An 18911-nucleotide genomic window follows, 5' to 3' on the forward strand; every position below is an offset into this window, starting at 1 on the left:
TAAACTTTTCTGGCAGATGGAAGCATGATGCTCAAAATCTCCTGATATTCGCTGCATTGACCCTGCCCTTGATAAAACACAGTGGACCAGCACCAGCAGCTTTAAAGTGCAGTGCACAATACAGTACTAATACACATTCAAACACACACTACAAATGCTATACATGTTAAAAATTCTAGTGCAATTTAAAAGATGCTGGTACATGTTACAGTTCTGATAAAACCCCATTATTTATTAGTTAGAATAATATGCTGCTGAACAGTGTATAGACAGCTCTAATGATTATAAGGGGGAGTTTTGAGATGTAAACTCACTCCTGGGCTTTCTTGACAATGTAAATGTTCTTTGGTTGTTTTCTCGTATAATGTATTCACTGTTTGAATAACTGAAGGCACAGAGTAATAAAATAATAATACTAATAATAATTTATTACGTCCATGAGATTCAGGTACTCTGGATGGTGAAAATGACATCTCCCTCGATCCACTCTACTTCGTCATCAGCTTTGTTATTGTTTCAAAATGCGACCTCTAGTGGCAGTACATATTGTGCCTTAATGTATTATACTTTTTAATAAAGCTTATTTGCAATATAGGCTGGTATGTTTTATACATGTTTTGGCTTTTGTCGCATTTACACAGTTTGACCAACTTAAATTTAATTTTTAAGGTGGCCAGTTCACTTGCTTTTTACTTTCCCCATCACTGACTGTTGATTGAAATTAGAAGTATGTTTCCATATCCACTTCATATAGAGATACACATGTATTACTAAAAATGCATTTATATGTATAGTAAATAAATACAATATATACAGTTGTGTGAAAAAGAAATGACACCCAATTGAATTACATGTTTTCTGCATCAGGACATATACTAATAAAAATCATCTGGTTCTTGTAGCGGAGTTTTAAGAGTGGCAAAATAAAACATCAGATGAACTCCAACACATCAAAGTCAGCTTCCTGACAGCCCTGATGAATGAAGCTGTCCTTCAGTCTGCTGGTCCTGGCCTGGAAATCGCAGTCTCCTCCCTGATGGCAGCAGACTGAAAGAAGCTGTGGCCGAGGTGTGTTGGATCACCTGCGATGCAGAGGATTTGCAGGTGAGACAGGTTCCCATAAGTAATGTCCTGGAGGAGGGAGGGCAGTTAGTGTTGAAACAGCCATGTCAGGAGATGCTATGTGAATCTAGGCCAGTGGTTCCCCAAGCTTTTTGAAAGCATGGCACTGCTTTGTAGTGTTTTTGTTTTTTTTCACGGCACCTAGCAGGTGTTAAACTAAGAACATACATGCCTACATACTGTACATATATAAAATCAAATCCAGATAAGCAAACAACAAATGAAGCATAAACGCAGCATTAATTTATTATGAATGCATCACAAGAGACATAATGATAGGCCCGAAACAACCCTCCAAATGAAGCATGTCTTTTACAACTGGATTAGGCATGTCAACAGACTCATCTGAACCATTTACTGGATGTGGGAATCACTGAAGCAAAACACATTTAAGGAGAATGTGAACTTAAATCTTTAACTAATAATAAACAACTCCAACTTTTTTTGTTAGTTTTTCAGCTTTGTTCAACCCTGAATTTATATTCATAAATGAAACTAAACTATCATCATATCATAGGTACGTAGATTTTGTGTGAGAACGATTTAATCCGACCATGTGCCTGCTTTTGGCGAGCACAGCCTCTCTTGATACGAGGGGCAGATTGAGGATAGGGCAGCTGGTGGATGCGTGTTCCACTGACGAGGCGCTGCCTTTTTATTTTTTGCGTGTACGGGGATGAGATGCCAGGGATGAGTTCAGCGAGTTCCTTGAGAGTTCTTCTTCGCTTTGATTGACAACATTTTGCGATTCAGATGAGAGAGGGTTAAGGTTCCGCGAGGATCAGTCAAAGTTTTTCATTAACTAGCGGAGAGAAAGTAAAACTTAAACCTTTCCTGTAAGCGTTTTCAGATGATACGGCTATATAGATTTTAATAGAGACTGGTGTCTTATGACGGGGTCCTCTGCTTTAAAGGGAAACATGTCGATGTTTTTTATTTTTCCAGTATTTCTTGCCACATCTTGAGTTTAACGCCTTGTAACCGTTAAGTTTGTCTGTTGCTGTTAAAATATTTTTGTTCTTTCCTTGAATTTTGTGTTAAGCTCATTTAAGTGACAAAAAAATGTCTGCGAGGTATCGTCTTAACCTACCATGAGTTATGGTTGACCTGTTCTTTGTGGGGCATGTGGGGCTCACTGGAACACGGGGAAAGCACTTTGCCCTGTGACAGCCAGCGCACCTCTCTGTATGGAGGAGCAGACTGATGCTCCAGACCCATTTCATCGCACAATATGGTAAACAATCCAAGGACTTCAAAAGGCATTGACTTAATGTAGTTCAAAATTTTGACAGCTTGTTCTAATGCTACAGTCAGGTCTGAGGGGCATTGCTTTTGTGACCAGTGCTTTGCAGTGCAGCATGCAGTGGGTAATCTGCATCCGGGTTTGGCTCTTCACCATAGATACCAATCATTTTACTTTTCCAGTCATGGATGCGCTCCATCTCATAAATACGCGACACATGCCCCAGTTCTTTCAGATACGTTCTTTCAGAAGTAAGTATCGATGACCGTCAGCATTTCTGCCCGCTGAGCGTCTCGGTAGTTCTTTGCGAAAATAAATTCTCCATAGTGTTCCCATCAGTATATGTATTGGCCAAGGAGATGACGGTGTCGCTGCAATCCGTAGAATCATCAATTTTAAGTGCAAATTTGCGAGTTTTGTTTAGTTTTTCGGTTAGTTGTTCAGCAGCCATCTCATCATCACGATGTTTATCCGTGTTGTCAGATAAGCGGGATTTTGTCAATTTCTTTGACAGTATTCCCCTATCATTACCTACTGTTTTTCTTGCAGGCTGGCAAAATAAGTGATTCCAGCAATGTTATGGGGCTTCTTTGATTTGGTGATTAGCTCTCCTGCTAAGAAGCTTGCCTCTGAGCTTTCTCCAGACCTGCACACTTGACATCATTTTGTTGGTTCTGTTTAGCATTTTGTGCTTTTTAGTGCGGCTTGAAGTATTCTATTTCTTTGCTGGATAGGGTGTGGGACAATGGCATCTCCGATCATGTAAAACCATAAGCCAAAAAAAGGTAGCTTTCACTGTACTGCCTGACTTTATTTTTTTATTTTTTTTTTTGGTTGGTGGTGGTTCGGGTTGATGTCCATTGGTGGTCTGAGCTCTGGCCGTTTCTGCTTTTCTTTTGTTTAAACTTAAAAATGTATCCATTTTTGCTGTATGCTAATCAATCACTGCATTGGAATTTCAAACAAATACATACATATAAATGGGGGCTATTGAGTGGATGAGTTCTCAAAGTGGGGGTAAAATAACATTTAAACTTAAAATATGTATAAATATATCAGTGTTATTTTTTATTTATTTATTTTTCTTGTTTATTTATTTTAGTTTGGACGTACTCATATCGTAGTCATGATATATTTTAAAATATATCCCTGTAAATGTTATTATATGGCACAATATTTATTTTAGGCGCTATTTAAATAGGAAAAAAGATGAGATTCTAAACACCCTAGCGGTTGTCATGGCACCCACGCAGGAACCACTGATCTAGATGAAAGAAAAAGAAAGCACTTTGTTGGCCTTCCAAAAAGAAGATGCATTTAGGAATCTTTAAGATTACTTACAACAGTACAGCAACACATTTATGGATGACCGTTCCGTGAACCTAGGAGAGGAGGAAATTCCCGACTTTGCTACACAACAATCACGGCACTTCTGAATCCTTTACTGTAAGTAGGATTTGTTGTATTGCTATTGAATGTTTAAATCACGGAGTTTTGTTGTGTGTGTGTGAGAGAAGAGAGAGAACAGGGTCACACACAGTGGAGTCAATATCTTAACGTCCGAGGCAGTATTTTTGCAAACACATATGAGCTTCATCACTGTGTCTGTCTGACTCTGTTCCTCTTTCGAGCTTGAACTGATGTTAAAACTAGGACATTATTAACTGTCTTTACATTTATTTTTGAAGGATTAAGCTTCATGATTAGGGAAAGGCGTTACATTTCCGGCCAGTGCTTGCGGTGTTAGACCAATCACAATGCACTGGGTCAGTTGGCCAATCAGAGCGAACTGCGCTTGTCAGAAGGAGAAGTTTTGTAGAAAGCCCAAGGTCTGCAGGTGCCACATGAGCTGTTGGAGGAGGAATCACTGTGGATGGGATGGAAGCCGAAGAACCTGATTCTGTGCTTGATGCAATAACAACAAAATAAAAAGACAACAAAAGAAATAAAGTTTTGAGACGCAAAATCATTTGTTAAAAAATGACGAAGACCTCAGTGTTTTGAAAATAGATTATAGTTGTAAATGAAATGCAGCAAAATCATTTTTAAAGAATAACATTTCACTTTCTTTAAAGATATCTTAAAGATGTGTCTTAAAATGATGGACCAAAAAGTGCAATTACTGATGTGAGAATATTCACAGCAACATATTAACAGAAGTAATAATCAAAGGATTTATGGAATAATAAACTGTTTAGTCTCTCATTTAACAATACATTTGTCTTCTCAGATATCTTGAATGTAAATGTATCACTCAATCAGCTTGATTTTTAAGCATGTTTTTTTTTTTTTTTTTTTTTTTTGTGTGGATGAATAGATCAATAGATAGAATGGATTTTTTTTTATGCAAAATAGACCCAGAGGATGAAAGAGGTAAGAAACCAAGCAGTAGATTTCAATGTGAGACCTTCATTCAGTTTGCCTATTTGGTTAACTATTTGATTTGATTTGACTTGTCAATCTGATATCATTTACATAAACAAAGTCAATGAAATTCTATCTTAAATCACCAAATTCACTGTGAGAAGAAACAAGCAAGTTGGGATTTGATGAAAGATTTGGTGAACTATTGTACACTGAGTGTTTGTATAAATCATGTATGATAAATCTGCACAAGAAATCTTAAAGAACAAGTACATACCTTTAGAGACAGATTTTCTTAGGAAAATGTAATATTCGAGTGAGGGTGCTTTATGAAAGAACTTTAATTTCAACCAACTACACAACTTGACTGGATTCATGCCATTAAACTGCTTTAGAAATCTCAGTCAACTTCAAAAGTTTGTTCTGAACTTTCTCCTCCCTGAATCTTCTTTTCTATCTCGGGATGCCTGTGACTAAGTTCAGCAGCAGGAAAGAACCCAAAACCTTTCAGCATCGTGCGTGCCAGTGTTGGAATCTGCATTTGCTAATTTGGTGCTTATTTGTTTGTTTGTTTTACCTGATTTGTGAGCGCTGTGAAACTGACAGGGTTATACAGGTGATGCACAAGCACCTTGGAAATCTGTGAACTGTGCATATAATGCGCTGTATTTTTATTTATTAATTTTTTATCTTGCAGTTTTCTTGTACAGTATGCATGAAAATTAAGATGTACACAATAACACAACTATGCAGAAAATTTACTTTGATCCACTAGACATTAGGATGGGGAAAACAAAAATTACAGTGTTTTTGTTTTGAAACAAGAGATGCACCTAACAAAAGGGAGGGTATACAAGTTGGTCATGTGATCTTCCTTCATAAATTGTATAAAATATCATTCTCCTTCTAAAAGAGAGACAGAAGCCTTTAATCAGCCATGATGAAAGCTCTTTGAGTGCGGTGGATCTTACTGGGTACTTGTGCCCGTCATTTTGATATTCACACTAGTATTAACACATTCTGCAATCTTCTCAACTTTGTTCAGAAATCTCTTAATGTTTTCTTTGTGAATGTTGTAATCTGTAATTTATTTCAGCACTGAATTTTTCAGCATCATTACTCCAGTCTTCAGTATCACATGATCGCCAGGAAATCATTCTAATATGCTGATTTGCTGATTAGAAACTACTGACACAGTAATAATAGCCTAATAATCATAAGGTGAAACACAAGCAGAGCTACGTTATGTAATCTGAAGAGGGACGAGGAGAGATATTCCTGTGATTCACGAACACAAAAACATTCTGACGAAACAGACATAAACGACCATCAAACCAGTTTACATACAAAAAAGAGCAGGCTGTGTAACACAGATGAGTGGTTTTAGTAAAGTAGATCTTAAAAAAAAAAAAAAAAAACAAAAAAAAAAAAAAACCATTTAAAAGTTGTTTTAGGAATAAATAAGATTACAAAAGGATTTACAGTTCAACAGAACAGAACGCGTTATTTTTACGATTTCTATTTATCAAAAAAAGAACCCAAAAATTAAATCAATTTCTATAAAAATATGAAGCAGAAAAAAACTGACTGTGACACTGATAATAATCAGAAAATGTTTCCTCAGCCATGGGACCTCTTTTTATCATTCAGAATTTTGGTAACAACAATGTGAAAGTGAATTCACAGACACTAATACTAGTTCCTTCAGGATCTTAATCTTATTTCACAGTGTTTCTAACTGAAGAAATGGCAAATGGACAAGAAGGTAAGAATAATTATTGTAGTTTATTCTGTTTAGTTTGAAATGGGAGTCCCTACGGTAACTTGTGATTTGAACTAACTATATGTTGCCAAACCGAGCTACGGTTCGAGAATGTAATACACTTTCAATCACAGCAAGGTAAAAAAAAGACAAGTACCCACTCTGTCCAACCCCAAACACCCTGATTATTCACACAGAAGTAGAGTAGCTCTTGGATCCTAGTGCATACAGAACTTATGAGAAAATATTCCAAGACAGATTTGAATTCATTACATAAACCCAAGGACATGTGAGAATGAACCTGGGTAATTCACGTGTTATGGACCAGTAATGGCGAATGTTCACATGTCCACTTCTGTTTTTCTTAGTATTTATGGTCTTCATAAACTATTTACAACCTCAAAACTATCCAGCTATTAGAAATGTCAGTACCTCATATCCATAAGTCCCAAGATAGCGCGTAATGTCAGAAAACTAGACACTAAAGAGCGTGGAATGACTGCTTGTACCATCATTGTGTGTATACTGTGGAACAAAAGGGGCAAACTACACATCCTTGAGGAACAACTGTATTGATTACTTTGGGCTGGGATAATGTCTGGTTCACTCAGGACCTGCTGGGTCTGTTGGTCAACAAATGAGTAATACTACCTGATAATATATGGGTTAACAGACATCTGTCTGAGTTTGCACAGAGATGGATGTGGCTGGCACAGGTGTATTAAAAGCAGATTCTGAAGTCTACAAATACATAATCTGGCAGCCTGTCGTTCCAAACACCCCCAAAACATAAACTTTCATTCTGAATTTCATATGTCTGAAATTTCTTCCTATATATGTGTTAATAGACCCCTTAGAGCACTTCTGCTTGCTTTCCTGTTACTGGTTATTTACATGCTTGAAGAAAAGAAACCATCTTACTGTGTATTGTCAACAAATATAGAGTGAAAATAATTAAATGTCAAAATTACATTCACACAAACCACAAGTTAAGTGAAATTAATGTGACAGTTTTCTGTTATTAAGCCTGTCAATATTTTTCTTGTATATCTTGTACATTCAATTGTTTTATTATTTAAATAAATCATCTGTCCTTTCATGTGTTGTAGCTGACAGAATTGAAGTGAGCGAGTAGGATTTCGGTGTTCCGTGTGAATGGAAAATTCTCTGCAAATGTATTTCAAACCAAAGTTTCATTAATCAGAGTGATCTTGAAAAAAAGTTGTAATTTTTGAGAACAGAGGCAAATTTCAACACATTTTCTTGTTATACTAAAAAATCAATGTAAATGGAAATTTGGAACCAAATTTAACTGATTTAATTTTACCAATTCATTCTACAAGTAACCACAAATATATGGCTAGCTCTTTTGTTGAACTTATTTCCAGTAATATATATATATAAATATATAGGAAACATAGAGGTGGATTGGGAGGAACAGGGGGTGGACATACACAACACTACACAACAGTATATTTCCGCATGGTTGCCTCATAGAGGAAGCATATTCTCAAATTATAATCACTATAACAGAAAAAAAATGGTTCTGTATATTAAAAATGTATAGGATATAAGGCCTATTATCACATTAAACTAAGTTGTTCTTATACCTATTATTATAAACATTTCATTGTTATGCTGTCCATTTGTTATGCTACAAAAAATAGGTTTATCATTGTATTTTACTATTGAAAGTTTAGAGTTTTTAGAGAACATATTATTTTGCTGTCCTCTCTCATGCACACACACACACACACACACACACACCGCTTTTTACACTAATCCTATTGTTTTGGGTTTCATGCCATAGGAGCATAATGGTTTGTTCTGCTGGACAAATTGTATTTTCTATATCCTTCCCCAAACACTAAACATCAACCTACACCCCATCACACAACACTACAGTTGTTTTATATTTTCCCAAACACAAAAACTAAAGGTATTTTTAGGTCTTCAAAACACTTGAATTCTGCATGGACTTAGAGCTATATATGCTGTTTTTCTCCTGGGAACCAAATAAATGTACCCACAAGATGAAAGTCATACTGTTATTTTCTATACCTGGGGGCATTTGGACTGGCCCCCCATAATGCAGGAGAATACCATGTACACACACACAGCAAATAGACACGAACGTACACAACAGAGACACACAGACATTGTAATGGCACAATCAAGGAGTCATTTATTTCAGTTTCTACCTAATCAACAAAGCTGAGTTCTAAAACTTTCTTTTTTTCTTCCGTTCTTTATGTCCTTTCTCCACCTCCCCGTCTTTTTCTGCGAGTATATCTGCCTTCTTTTCAGGGTGTGCATCACAATGAGACCTGTAGTGTTGCTGCTTTTCTTCAGCAGGAAAAACAGCGGAACATTTCCTAAGAGTTACATGCATATTATTTAAGCAACTCCTCTTTTTAAATGCATAATAAATTAATTATACGCCACCAATACATGCTTTAAACACATATTTATGTGTAATTTTTAAATCCAAAGGTAAAACAATATGTCACCCTGTTACTGTGCAAGGGCACAGTAACAGGGGTGGGACATCTTTACAGGAAGGACATTTTATTCTAGAAGTCAAGCTATTTCTCCTAAGTGATAAAGCACCAAGCTATGCTAGTGATCTGCAGCAGGACGATTTTAACCTGCTTATTAACCATATATAAAAGTGAGTGCTGTGACATACAGCCAAGTATGGTGGACCCATACTTCAGTGAATTCGTGCTCTGCATTTAACCCATCCAACAGTGCATGCGCACGCGCACGCGCACACCACACACACCCCCACCCACCACACCACACACACACACACACACACACACACACACACAACACACGTAGGCAGTAGGCAGCCATTTATGCGGGTTGGCCGGGAGCAGTTGAGGGTTTGGTGCCTTGATCAAAGGGCACCCAGTCGTGGTATGCGGCCCAAGCCTCGAACCACAACCCTAGGTTAGATGTCAAACTCTCTAACAACTAGGCCACGACTTCCAGACCACAGTTCAGCTTCCAAAAAACTGTTTTCATTTTGTCCATAGAATGGAACAAAAAGTTCTGGATTTCTGAAGTTGGCGATGCTATGTTTTCCTTTAATGGATTTTGAGAAAAGCGGGAATTTTAAAGTGAGATGGGTTTGCACTTTCATCCTATCTTAACGATTGCTTCTGTTCAGGAGGCGCGAAACTGCCATCATACACAAACAGACTAACGCTTAACCACCTGAAAGTGGACAGTTGTCCATTGCCTTATCAGGGGCATATGTCTCTGAACCTTTGATCACCCCTTTCTGTTTGGATAGCACGAATAAATGTTACTTGTAGTTAGGAAAAGTTAAACAAAGCCCCCCCCCCGCAGAGCAACTGTGCACATAACAGACTTTTCACCGCGACTGTCCTCCTCTTTAGTAAACATCATCATCCGATCCTTCATATCTGGATGTTCAATAGTCCATTATAAGCATCCTGTTTAGGGCATGACACCTATCACGATTGCTAGTGCAGACTGGATAAGCGACAGAATCATCTAAGAGTGAGCCAGCTTTCAGACTGAGTAGTGTTCTTTGCCACTCCCGCCATCTAACGAAACAAAATGAATTACATAAATAAAAACTTTGGCAAGCCGTAGTTTACACAGGACTGGCGGGAAAATTTGCATGATACACCTTTATTATATGTTACTTGGATGTATTTTGATAGGTTAACTGTTTTTGTGTTGTTAAGAGAAAGCACCTCTGCAGTTTGTTTTGAACATGAGAGAAAGACAAGTCTTTTCTGCTTTCTGCCAAAAACTGTACATACAACAAACCGATTTTGTTGAATTCACCTGAAAAATATTCCAGCGCAACATTCCGACGAGTTTTCATAGATCGCATACACACACACACACACAAACACAACCCACACACACACGCACACCACCACACACACACACACACACACACACCCATTGGCTCAAATAACTTGTTTTGCTGCGGTGCTAGCTGGTTAGTAGATCATAGCACTCATGATTTCAAATCTTTGAAATGGTGCACAAAACTTTGTTACGCAATTTCAGGTTGAGGTAGTAGATCATTCTCAGTTAATTCCTCTTTTGTCTGCAAAAAGAGCGCCTTGAAAAAAAGCATTTATAGGAGGTCGGCAAACAAGATCTGGTCACTAGGCGCCAGCACCTGTGGCTGTCATTTTCTTTTCATTGAATTTCACTTTCATACCTTGGGAATTCCCAACTAAACGTGCTGGACGTGCTGTCATTGAACGTCAAAATTTGATTGGCTGATGATTCTGTCACTAATGCTCGTTACTAATCAGATGCAACATCTTTGAACAAAAGGGTAGCACTATCTGTAGTTCTGGCCGCAGCTTGGCTTAATGAATCCCTACTTGACGTTTGTACTAGCAAACTGTGTACAGTCCACCAGGGCACCATACAGACTTCATTCAAGGTCTGATTTTCAATCTGAGTTAGTGCTGGCTCCAGATAAAGTCTGTAAGTTTTGACAATTTTAATATCCATGTAGATAATGAAAAAGATTCATTGGGATCAGCATTCATAGACATTTCTAAACTGTTCCCACAAACACATTTATGTTGTGGCAATTCCATTTGTACTATGGCGACATTGCTGTCTAGGTGCTCGCGATATTGTAGCTTGAAATTCAGCAACTTCGAGGCAAACCTGACCACATTTGTTTATTTCTTATTCCAGATAATAACCATTACCCTTTATGCGTGTCGTTATATTTTGTGGTTAAAAATAATTATGCAGCATGTTTATTAATATTGTAAATCATCAAGGTCGTTAATTTGTAACATTTACAGTAAAATTAATCAATTAAAATCAACACACGTGTTGCGTGGTAGAATTAGCAAAGACTTCCAGATCACGTGAGTGAAAACACTGTTTGGTTGTTTGCTTTACGTTGCCATGGATTCATTTTTTAAACAGGACAGTAGGATACAGGCTTTTCAGAGAGACTGACAGTACAGGTCCTTCTCAAAAAAATTAGGCATGATTGTGAAAAAAGTTCATTATTTTCCATAATGTAATGATAAAATTAAACTTTCATTATATTTTAGATTCATTGCACACCAACTGAAATATTTCAGGTCTTTTATTGTTTTAATACTGATGATTTTGGCATACAGCTCATGAAAAACCCCAAAATTCCTATCTATAAAAAATTAGCATATTTCATCCGACCAATAAAAGAAAAAAGTGTTTTTGTTAATTGATTGATTGGTTAATGAGTATGCTTTCCAATTATTGTGGTTCCTCTCAGGGTGTGTTGTTCATGTGTCCATGCCATGTGATGTTCTATTTAAGCTGTACCTGTACCAATAAACATTTGTGTGTGTCCTCACTGCAACCGGTGTGAAGCCTGTTTGTCTTTAGCCCGCTATCTAGCCCAAACTCTGAAAATTAACAGGTTATGGGCGCCAGATACGCTGACGTTTGTGCAGATATGGCGTGAGTAAGAAGGCAGTTTTTGCACATTTAAATTCGGGTCTCAATGTTTGGAGTACCAGTCACCATGAGCGAACGTGTGACAACTTCACGTTGGTCTCGTCTTGTGTTCGACGGAGACGAAAAAAATTATGAAACTGTGGGAGACAAAGTTTTTGGGCCATCTACAGTTGCAGAAATTGAAGGACATCATTTTGAATGGGCGCGCTGTGGGTGCGGATGCAGACGCACTGGCTGAGGATGCATCAAAGAATGCTGAAGCATATGCTGAACTGATCCAATTCCTCGATGACAAAAGTTTTGTCCCTGGTCATGCGATGAGGGCTGCGGATGACGGGCGTGGAGCACTCAAGATCTTGCGGGATTATGCTGGTAAGGGTAAGCCCCGCATTGTGAGTCTCTACACAGAATTGACTTCCCTGCAAAAGTTGAGTGGTGAGAGTGTGACTGACTGTATACACGCTGAGACTTCAATCACAGCGCTGAGGAATGCTGGAGAAGTATTGAGTGATGGACTATTAGTTGCAATGGTTTTGAAGGGGCTGCCAGAATCATTCAAGTCTTTTTCCCTTTTTGTCACTCAAAGTGATGAGACTTTCTTTGTGGAGTTTAAGACAAAATTGCTGAGTTATGAGAGCACTGAAGGTATGCGCACAGCTGTGGCCGAAGACAATGTTATGGGGGCCCGGGCGCATTCAAGGAAGGTCAGTGCCCCAGCAGGGTGTAAGGGTGCGGAGCACTGAAGTGGGGACATTGAGTGTTTCCGTTGTGGCCAGAGAGGACACAAGGCAAGACAATGTCAGCGTGATCAACAGCAGTGGTACAGCCAGGGTAAATGTACCACTTGGCGAGGAGGATGGAAACAACAACGGCAGGATGGATGCACATGGGGTGTATGAGGAGACAGACAAATACTTTTTGCCTTCAAGTTGATGACCAGTGATTGTCAGCCAGGGGAGCGATGTCACCCAAAAGGGGTTGATGGTGGTACTGGTGCAACATCGCATATCATCACTGATCTAGCCAAGTTTAAGAGCTTTGACGACAAATTCTAGGCCGAGAAGCACTGTGTGGAGCTGGCTGATGGCACAAGGTGCAAGGGGGTCGCGGAGCGCAGAGGAGAAGCAGAGGTATGTCTGGTCGACAGTAGAGGGCAACACCTCAGTGCCACACTGAAGCAGGCGCTGTACATCCCCTCCTATCCCCAAGACATTTTCTCTGTGAGAGCTGCAACTTCTAGAGGGGCAACAGTGATCTTTAAGGAGGGTGAGGATGTCCTGCAGTATAAAGACGGTACACGTTTTCTTATTCATGAACATAACAGGCTGTTTTATTTGCCTACTGTGCTAGTAAACAATGACTGTGATAATCAATGTATGAGTTGCCATGATATTCAGAAGTGGCATGAGATTTTGGGACACTGTAATTTTAATGATGTTCAGAAGTTAGAGAATGTTGTGGATGGTATGTCAATTAAGGGTAAAGTACCCAAGTCTATGCAATGTGATGTGTGTGTCCAAGGTAAATTCACTCAGAGTAGGAACAGAAACCCTGATGTGAGAGCCAAGTCACCTCTAGAGTGATACACACTGACTTGGCAGGCCCCATTGACCCAAAGTCCAGAGAAGGGTATAGGTACGCACTTTCCTTTACTGATGACCACTCAAGTGCAGTGTTTGTGTACTTTCTGAAGCACAAAAGTGATACAGTGGATGCAACAGAGAGGTTCCTAGCTGACATAGCCCCATATGGGAATGTTACATGTATCAGGTCTGATAATGGTGCTGAATTTACTGGACAGGGTTATCAAGTATTACTTTGCAGGAACAGAATCAGACATGAGACATCAGCACCATACTCGCCACACCAGAATGGAACTGCTGAACGTAACTGGAGAACTCTTTTTGATATGGCTAGATGTATGCTCTTAGAAAGTCAGTTACCCAAGGAGCTATGGCCGTATGCGGTCTAGACAGCAGCGGTGGTGAGGAATAGATGTTTTAACAACCGCACCAAACAGACACCTTATTTTATGCTGACAGGAAGGAAACCCAATATGTCCAGGATGCAGAAGTTTGGTACTGTGTGTTTTACATACAGGCAGGACAGGAAGAAGCTAGACTCAAGGTCTGACAAAGGCATCTTTGTTGGATACGATAAGAACAGCCCAGCCTATATGGTCTATTATCCTGACAGTAGAAAGGTGATGAAACAACAGGTTGGTGAGGTTTATGTCCGATATTGAGGGACAAGAGACTGATGACGTGTCTGATGATGACATTGATATGCGTTATAGCACAACCAGACTTGACCCTGATAAACCTAAGCAGTGTGACATTCTAGAGAATAGGCTAGGCCTAAGCCAGATAAGCCTACAGTCAGCTGAGGTTAAGCCAGAATCGCATTCGTAGAGAGAGGAGATACCCTGGTAGAGAAAGAAGGAGGCCAGATTTCTATGCGCGTGGAGAGTGAATAGGTGCAGATCAGCATTGATTATTGCTATAAGATGGTTTCCAATGTACCTCAGACTTTTAGAGAAGCTGTGACTTCATCCAACTCAAGGGAGTGGATAGATGCAATGGATGAGGAGATGAAATCACTGAGGGATAACACCACATTTACTTTGACCAACCTACCTGAGGGCAAGAAAAGCAGTGGGGGGGTAGATGGTGTGTATGCTATCAAAACCAATGCTGATGGATCTGACAAATATAAGGCTCGCTATGTCGCCAAGGGGTATAGTCAGGAGTTGGGTTTAGATTATGGAGAAACTTTTTCTCCTACTGCTAACCTTACCAGTGTGAGAGTGTTGATGCAGAAAGCTGCTCAGGAGAATTTAATTCTCCATCAGATGGATGTTAAAACTGCCTACTTACATGCACCAATTGATTATGAAATTTATATGGAACAGCCAGAGGGGTATGATGAAAAATCTCAGACAAATGAGAAGATAAAATTCTAAATTCTTAAATTGGAAGAAATCATTGTATGGGCTAAAACAATCAGGTCGAAACTGGAACAAAATGTTACATAACCTATCTGTGCGAAAACATCTTTGTACAAAACCCCAGCTGATCATTGTGTTTACAAGAGAGAAACAGAACATGGGGAAAGTGATAATATTGATATGGGTTGATGATTTTGGTTATTGCTGCCAGTGATGAGAGAGCTTTAAAAACGGTCAAAGAGATGCTTACTAGGAAATTCCACATGAAAGATTTGGGAGAACTGAAGAATTTCTAGGTATCATTTTTGATCAGTGTGATGGGGGTGTGGACTATGTCACAGCAGAGTTATGTTGGGAAACTGCTGGAAAGATTTGACATGCAAGATTGTAAACCCAGGTCGACACCTTGTGAACCAAAGTTGAATTACACCGATGGTAATGTAAAACTGATTGACCCCAGAAAATACAGAGAGGTGGTGGGTAGTAATTCTTTTAATCTACCTAACCTCATGCACTAGACCTGATCTGAGTTATGTTGTTAGCAAATTGTCCCAGTATTTCAGTGAGCCAACAGAAGAACAGTGGATAACTGTAAAGCATGTACTGAAATATCTGAAAGGTACAAATGACAAGATGCTTTGTTAAAGGAAATGTGATGAAGGGTTAAGGTTGGTGACTTATAGTGATGCAGATTGGGCAGGTGATGAAAATGATAGATGTAGTACATCTGGTTACTGTGTTAGCCTATGTAAGTGGTTTATGTGATTTTTTTGTGGTTTATTGGGAGGCCAAATGTAGGATTATTGTAGCGTTATGATGAGTACATGGCCTTAGCTGCCACTATACAAGAGTGTTTGTACTTGAAACAACTGCTTGAACATCTTGATGATTATCAGTATGGTGTACCTATGATTTATGAAGACAAACCACCAGGTACAACTGCATTGGCAAAGAATCCTGTTAGCAGACAGAGATGTAAGCATATTGATATTAATACCATTTGTGAGATCAACTGTAAATAATGGTAAAGTGTTTTTGGAGTATTGCCCAACAGATCAGATGGTTGCTGACCTAATGACTAAACCAGCTACAAAAGTTAAGTTACTTACCTTTTCCACGTTCTTGTTTGGTTAAAGCCAAGCTAAGATGTAATTGGTTTCCATGATTTTTTTTTGTTTTTGTTTTGTTTTACTTGTGAATGATTCTGAATAATGTGGGCGCAAGTGGGGGTGTTAATTGATTGATTGGTTAATAAGTATGCTCTCAATTATTGTGGGTTCCTCTCATGGGTGTTTGTCATGTGTCCATGCCATGTGATGTTCTATTTAAAGCTGTACCTGTACCAATAAACATTTGTGTGTTCTCACTGGAACCTGTGTGAAGCCTGTTTGTCTTTAGCCGGTATCTAGCCAAACTCTGAAATTAACAGTTTTTAATACAAAAAAAAGTCAACCTTCAAATAATTATGTTCAGTTATCCACTCAATACCTGGTCGGGAATCCTTTTGCAGAAATGACTGCTTCAATGCGGCGTGGCATGGAGGCAATCAGCCTGTGGCACTGCTGAGGTGTTATGGAGGCCCAGAATGCTTCGATAGCGGCCTTAAGCTCATCCAGAGTGTTGGGTCTTGCGTCTCTCAACTTTCTCTTCACAATATCCCACAGATTCTCTATGGGTTTCAGGTCAGGAGAGTTGGCAGGCCAATTGAGCACAGTAATACCATGGTCAGTAAAGCATTTACCAGTGGTTTTGGCACTGTGAGCAGGTGCCAGGTCGTGCTGAAAAACGAAATCTTCATCTCCATAAAGCTTTTCAGCAGATGGAAGCATGAAGTGCTCCAAAATCTCCTGATAGCTAGCTGCATTGACCCTGCCCTTGATAAAACACAGTGGACCAACACCAGCAGCTGACATGGCACCCCAGACCATCACTGACTGTGGGTACTTGACACTGGACTTCAGGCATTTTGGCATTTCCTTCTCCCCAGTCTTCCTGCAGACTCTGGCACCTTGATTTTCCGAATGACATGCAAAATTTGCTTTCATCTGAAAAAAAGTATTTTGGACCACTGAGCAACAGTCCAGTGCTGCTTCTCTGTAGCCCAGGTCAGGCACTTCTGCCACTGTTTCTGGTTCAAAAGCACACGCCTGTGCACGGTGGCTCTGGATGTTTCTACTCCAGACTCAGTCCACTGCTTCCGCAGGTCCCCCAAGGTCTGGAATCGGTCCTTCTCCACAATCTTCCTCAGGGTCCGGTCACCTCTTCTCGTTGTGCAGCGTTTTTTTGCCACACTTTTTCCTTCCCACAGTCTTCCCACTGAGGTGCCTTGATACAGCACTCTGGGAACAGCCTATTCGTTCAGAAATTTCTTTCTGTGTGTTACCCTCTCGCTTGAGGGTGTCAATGATGGCCTTCTGGACAGCAGTCAGGTCGGCAGTCTTACCCATGATTGCGGTTTTGAGTAATGAACCAGGCTGGGAGTTTTTTTAAAAGCCTCAGGAATCTTTTGCAGGTGTTTAGAGTTAATTAGTTGATTCAGATGATTAGGTAAATAGCTTGTTTAGAGAACCTTTTCATGATATGCTATTTTTTGAGATAGGAATTTTGGGTTTTCATGAGCTGTATGCCAAAATCATCAGTATTAAAACAATAAAAGACCTGAAATATTTCAGTTGGTGTGCAATGAATCTAAAATATATGAAAGTTTAATTTTTATCATTACATTATGGAAAATAATGAACTTTTTCACAATATGCTAATTTTTTGAGAAGGACCTGTAAATAATGATGCAGTGCTGAGTCGACTAGAGTAGCCTATTACAGAGAAAATAGCCTATTACTTCTAAATTATGATGTATTTTGATGTAAAATCACACTAACATTATAAGTGAACCTTGGAGCACATGATAAAATAATAAAAAATGCAGTTCATGACCCTAGTAAGACAAGCAGCATGCAGACAGAAATAGAGACAGACAATCAGACAGGGGAATAACAATAAAAAAAGGAGAGAAGACAGGAAAGATTTAAATTGATTGCATTTGATGATGGTAATATGCAGAAGAGTTTAACACAAGTAAAAACTGATCTCCATTTGTGGTTGTGACATTTTCATTTGTGACAAGCTACCATTCACAGTACCTTGAAATTGAACATACTAATTTACAGTATAATTACAGAACATAAACTAACAGGAGATTAAAACATTACCAAACGCTCCTAGTTTAAAAAAAAAAAAACACTCTAAAAACGGGGATGAAAATTGACTTTATTGTATGGTTAAAAGAACGTTATTATCTTCAGATCTTCAGAGAGTCACTTGCATTTACTGTATTAAATAAATAAGGGGACACTTAATCAACACAGTAGAAAACCAAGTCAGTTTTTTAAACTTCACAGACATAACTGATTGTGAATTCAATTCACCTGCTTTGGTGCAAATGAAAGTGACAACAGGTGCATTGGAGAGGGAACAGCAAGCAGCAGGACTGGTATCTGCTCTTTTGTGTGAAGAGGAACAGGAGGAGCACTGCCAGAGCCCTCCAGCAGGCTACTGATGCGCATGTTTCTGACCAAACTGTCAAAAACGTGGCACGAGTGCCCGACTTCCTGTAGTGGGACCTGCACTTACAGCTCAGCACCGTGCAGCTCGATTGGCATTTGCCAGAAAACACCAGAATTGGCAAGACCGCCGCTGGCACCCTGTTCTCTTCACAGATGAGAGCAGGTTTACACTGAGCACATGTGACAGATGTGAAAGACTCAGGAGATGATGTAGGGAATGTTATACTGCGTGCAACATCATCCAGCATAACCAGTTTGGTGGTGGGTCAGTGATGGTCTGGGTAGGAACATCCTTGGAGGGTCGCACACACCTCTACATGCTAGCTAATGGTTCCCTTAATGCTGTTAGGTACTGCGATGATATCCTCAGAGCCATTGTCAGGTGCATGATAATGCCCGGCCCCATGTGGCTAGAGAGTGTAGGCAGTTTTTAGATGATGATGG

This window comes from Cyprinus carpio, chromosome A7 (genome assembly GCF_018340385.1).
Source record: "Cyprinus carpio isolate SPL01 chromosome A7, ASM1834038v1, whole genome shotgun sequence".
Taxonomy (NCBI): Eukaryota; Metazoa; Chordata; class Actinopteri; order Cypriniformes; family Cyprinidae; genus Cyprinus; species Cyprinus carpio.